The sequence below is a fragment of the Ceratina calcarata genome, unplaced genomic scaffold, assembly GCF_001652005.2.
Source record: "Ceratina calcarata isolate Rehan_Ccalc_2016 unplaced genomic scaffold, ASM165200v1 scaffold87, whole genome shotgun sequence".
In the NCBI taxonomy this organism is placed as follows: domain Eukaryota; kingdom Metazoa; phylum Arthropoda; class Insecta; order Hymenoptera; family Apidae; genus Ceratina; species Ceratina calcarata.
In genome coordinates this window covers 81570-87333 of record NW_017180051.1, presented here as the reverse complement: position 1 = coordinate 87333, position 5764 = coordinate 81570, and the positions used below count along the sequence as shown (strand labels likewise).

At 41.7% G+C, this 5764-nt stretch overlaps 1 long non-coding RNA gene across 1 annotated transcript; it reads right to left on the bottom strand.

Moving 5' to 3' along the window:
- Positions 1-2633: 2633 nt before the first annotated feature.
- Positions 2634-5223, bottom strand: LOC113465114 (uncharacterized). Its single transcript, XR_003389940.1, has 3 exons — positions 5136-5223; positions 4161-4339; positions 2634-3937 (listed from the first exon to the last, which is right to left on the bottom strand). It is a non-coding gene; the product is annotated as an uncharacterized LOC113465114 (long non-coding RNA).
- Between the last annotated feature and the right edge of the window lie 541 nt (positions 5224-5764).

Here is a 5764-nt window from a genome sequence, read left to right as displayed (position 1 = left end):
TATTTTCTTAATACCTGATATTTTTCCTTTTTGTTTCATATAACCCATCTCATTCCAATTACTCTTGCTGCACATTGATTACTCGCAATATCAATTTAAAAATGCTTGATGATAAACATCATAACAGGGATTCATTACTCAATAATAATATGCAAATAATTTAGGATGGATATTCTCTTAATACCTGCTATTTTTCCTTTTTGTTTCATATAACCCATCTCATTCCAATTACTCTTGATGTATATTGATTACTTGCAATATTAATTTAAAGCTGGCTGGTGAAAACAAGTATTCATTATTTAATAATAATACGTGGATGATTTAGGATGGAATGATAATGAAACCGGCGTTCTACGTGGCAATAGAGCGTTCCATAAATTGCTGCTGGGCTATTCGTATTTGTTACGTTTTCAGTGAAATTTATTTTCAATCCGGTCCAAGTATCTTTCTCTATATAGGGTAACGCGGCTAAAACTGGCGTGAATATAGTGCTTTTGTGGAGTACGTTGCTGCGGTACGTGTAAACTGATGCTTTGGACCGTGTAGCTTCATGACTGTGAAACAAATGTTGCCGCTAGAAGTGTGAGACTATTAAGACGGATCGCTGCGCATCGGCCGGCATTTTCCAACGAGAATTCCGCTCAACACAACGAATCCAAGTTCGTTTAAACATTTTATTCATATCTACCCGCGTTCTTCTTAATTATACGTATATCCTTTCACGTTTCACAGCGCCGGCGTGTTCACCGTGTGTACGTTAATTATTTAATATTTTAAAATTATCTCTTATCGGCCAATATACGGAATTGTGTATTTATTACATTGAAAGCTTTCATTTGGCTGGTACGCTGTTTCCGTGTTCCGCGTACGCGTCGCACGTTCGACGCTAACGTTAAATGCATTGTACGTTTCGTAGAAACCCATTTACTGAATCATTTCATCCTCCCTACTGAGCAGTTAATGCAATTAGCTACAATTTTTACGGGCAATCCAATATATATATCCAGAATGTTTACTGTTTTCTCAGTCGTTTAATCAGAAGACGAGCTAATCCCTTCGTACGAGAATACATACATCCTGAAACACCCGAGGACTTAAAAATCGAACATCTTCGGCTTATAAATCCCGAATCCGCGGCTCGTCCGGATATTAGATATCCGCGAGTGGCGTAGAACATTGACGCCGATAGATACCTCGCGTACAATGCATCACCCCCGATGAACCCACCCCACGGTATAGTTTATGGCGATGCAGGTGCACCGTTCATGGGGGTACGCGCTATCGGTCTCGGAATTCGGGCACACTTTTTCGTACCGTATCACGCGATCTGTGAAACATTGATAGGAACCTGGTCGGGCGAGGGGGCGTATGGGGGTGAGTTTAAAAAAAGGCGTGAACAGAAAAGGGACAGAGAGCTTTCGGGGCGCATGCGGAACGACCATGCATCATCGTTCACGCTTCATCCCTTGATATGCAAGCGAGATCTGTATTCTGTACTATACCTGTACACATATCAATCCACATGCACACGTATGGAGGCCGTTCCACTGTGTCATTTAATCCATAAAGAAGATATAGAGCAGAGCTCATGTATGATACCTGAATTATTATGCGATCGCAATTCGCTATGCGAATGGTAAATGAATTCTCATCGAAGAATAAATCATTATAAAAACGCAACATGATATCTAATGCGCGGAACAGTATTTTACCTATTTTTTTTCAACTGGCTGCTGTTAATCCATCATTGAATCTGGTGTCGCACGTGTGAAACGCGCTGTCCCGCGTGTACACGTGTCCGCATATGCGCGTACATACATATGTACTGGTCAATGTGCTGGCGCATAAATCGAACTTTTGCATTTCCGTCGTCGACCCGTTCCCCTCTGCGGCCCCTCATTGCCCCGGCGTCGCGCGCTGCGTGCAGGAAACATTCGCTGACCCGGCGCGTTTTTTGTTTTTCCCCTCCCTCCCTCGTCGAGCGCATTCTACGCATACGGGGAATTTATGTCGCAACACTCGGAATTCGGACGTGTTACCGAGCGTGCGCTTCTATCCTGATGATAGTCGATCGAATAGCATCGCCCAAAGCTGAGGACTGCACGCTTATACAGGCTAGTTATTGCGGAGTAAAGCGTGGTTACCCATTTGCGAATGTTAGTTTTATCAAACTGTCACGAACATACGGGGGAGTCAAGCGAATTAATGTAATTTGTCTACCTTGCTTGTGTCTATCAAAAAATTAAACATTCAAAATTAGCAATCCTCATAGATTGCCATAATTGAAAAGTTTCAGTGAATCTTTAAATAGCATAATCGTAACCAAATATTGAATTATAAATGGAGTAAATAGGATTACTTGATATTAAGAATTAAAACTGTACATGTATAAATATATTAACATAAGTAAATAAAATGGTAAAGTAATAACTAATTATTCGCACAAGACAATTGTAAGAGTTAAATTAACTGATTATTGCACAATAAAGCTAGATATATACTACTCAAAATGATTCATTTGCACACGTGTAGAGATCAAATTTTTATTATGACAATTTTCTTTATAGTGACTAGACAAAATATTTTACAAGATAACGATTTTAACATTTTCTGAAGAATTTATATTTCTAGGATGTCTAGCTTTAATTTGAGTCGTGTTTCATCAAAACCTGTGCAGTGGAACTTGAAATATAAGAATTCCTGTAGGTTTCAGAAAAATTCAAAGGCTTTGAGATAAACCGCAAGCCAGCAAATTTTTAGCTAGAATTTTAAATTAAGGTTTTTTTATTTGCATTGCAATCGTGTTCAAATATTATTACACGAAATATTATTACTCTACATATCCTGTCTCATATCATTCTGTCATTGTATTCGTCAAGATTTGAAATCTGAAGCTTAATTCAAGATATTTAATTCAGAATTTAGGTTTTTTACACGTCTGTAAATAAATTAGATTAAATCAAAATAGGATAAAATTACATTCCTCAAATTGTCAACGTCGAACCGACGAAAAATATTCATAGCACTTTATTAATTTAATCCTTGCATGTGTGCATGCCAAGTGGCTCAGGAATCGCTTCAGTTCTGTAAATCCATACGATAAATTATGAATAGTTTCAATAATTTATACTTCAAATGAATGAATATAATTGTCATGTAATAACATCACTAGAACCTGAAAATTCTTTGAAAACCTTAATATTAGTTTAGTGATCAGTATTTTATCATAAGAAAGAGGAAAAACGCTCGGACATTTCGTTCCAACGTGGATGGGATTATGGGGTAGTTACGGTAAAAACAGTAGCAGCGTGTAATTCTTAGTCTCAACCGTTTTACATTTTCGCGAAGCTTCCTCCTTGGTCTGCGTTTGATTGGTTGGCGTAGAGATAGCTGGACGACGTTTTTCTCAGCCGAGAAAATAGCAGCGGAGAGGTGAAATAATTTATGCAAAGGCAGAGGTTAATTTGATTCCGAATTCAGACGAAAATAATCTGCCCAGATCCGGCTGAGCCACCGGATGAGTTTTACCTTTTCGAATCGGGAATGAAAAGCGGGGGGTCGTAGGTGAGCGAGGCGGTTAGAAGGGACGATTCGACCGGTCAGAGGGCCGGAGGCATGCGCGATGAGCTTTTCTCCGGCAGCCAAGCGAACGAAATTAATATTTAATTTTCTATCCCTCATCCGCCGCGGAAGTTCCTACGGCCCTCTTGGCTTGTACGCCACCCGTGCTCGTGGTTTTATTGCCCTGGTGGCCGAGCGTACATGGTGCTCCATTGTTTCGCGGCTGTATTATATTGCCACTCGAAACGCCGGTACTTTCTTCTTTGCCCTTTCCTCTCGACCCTTGATTGCGCCAACGAGCCACGTACGAGCCGCGCGCACTGCGCTGCCCATCCGAGCGTGCCAACATGACCAATTAACAGGAACCAATAATCTACTGTAAAGTAAATGTCCCAATTTTTGTTCACCATTTCTACTCACTAGCTTATTTTTTTTATAATTTCAAGCTAACATACGAAATTCTATTCACTGGCGTGTTTTTCTATAATTCTAAAGTAATATAAAATTATAAAAAAATATGCCAGTGAGTAGAAATTGTGACAGAACGATGTCCTACGAATCTGAACAAGTGCTTGAATTATTTCATAAAACGTACGAACCGAACTACCATTCTTGGGATATTCGACTGTTGTCCGGAGTCGAAGGATGGTTCGGAGTGAACAGGTGGATCCGTGGAATTCGCATCCAACTTAGAATTCCAGCGTGCGTTCTTCCAAGCAAAAACTCGCTCGCCGTCGGGAAAGGATCGACCGGTCTTCTAATGGGGGACCAGGTGCGCCTACCGATGATGTTCGATAACGTGTTTCGCAATTTTCAACGAACTCCCTTGAATTTGGCAATCGATCAAGGAACGAGTTCCCCTCGATGTTTACCGACATGGGAAGAGAAAGAGGAATCGGTGGATCCTTCATTTAAATTACAGTAATCTCCGGATATATTGCCACAAGTCATCCCCACCAATCCTTCGAAGTGCTCGCCCGACGCGAGCCTCGAATCTTATCTATATTTATTCCTTTTCTCTTTGACGAATCAGTTTCGTACTACTGACGATTACTCGAAAAATATTAGAGTTACAATAAAACTGTACAGAACATTATTTGTAATTGTTACTATTGCCAATAATTTTTGTTTCAAACATTTTTTGCTAGCATCGAGTTTTATCTATACTTATTCTTCTTCACTCTCGATCGTTGTCGCACAGTGGGTACTGTTTACTTTTTCTATACTATGCACTCGAGAAACGAGTATAAGAAATGCACCCCTCTGGATATATGACCAAACCTGGTCCTGAAGAGATTACTGTAGGTTGTTGCATGATTCGAAAACAGGAAGCAGGGCGTTGGCTCTCACCTCGTTCGCAGATCCGGATCAAGAAACCTGACCATTTCTACTGGCGCGATCTACCGTCTGACCAGTCCGATCCCTCCTTCTCTAGCCCGGAACCTTGAGGTTAGCCTCAACTAATACTGGCACTCCGGCCCCTCGGCGATGTAACCTCTCATTACGTTCCCATGTCCGCCGCGGCTCTTCGGGCATCTTGCCCTCCTTGATTTGATTAGCATAATTGCACTTACCTTGGACCCAGCCGCAAATTTGACAGGGGGCCAGACCGGGACGGCGGAGATCGTGGCCAAGGACATAGTATCTCGGTGTCCCGCGGCGGCCAACTGCGATAATGATTGCCATTATTTTAATACCCGGGGCTGGTAATCGCGATCGGGCATGCTCGGTAATGATCGGCCACCGTGTTGGCAGGAGCCGTTGTAGCTGTAACGTGCGACAAGTAGTCGTGGTTCGAAATAATTTATCGAGTCGCGGCCAGAGCAACGGGCGACACGATGTTTCGTGTAACGGCCGCGCCGACGCCGTTGTTTTACAGAGCGCCCGGGGAAAGTCGCCAGACAAGACACGCGAAACGTTTCACGCGTGCCCCGATAACGATTTATAGTCTCGTTATTGAACGTATTTAACGTTCTTAAAAATTGATGCTGACGAATTGAAACTTGCGAATGATTAGCTGCATTGTAATTTGTAAAAGGAGATTGATAAAATGTGTCATGTGAAACATCGAGGGGGTGCAACAATTGAGGAATAACAGTGACGGATCATCTTACGAAATAGAGCGACGTCAGCGTTAAGTTTCGTCTGTCCGAGCTTACAATTCTCCTGAAAGGAGACACCGGACAAATTGAATGTTTACAGC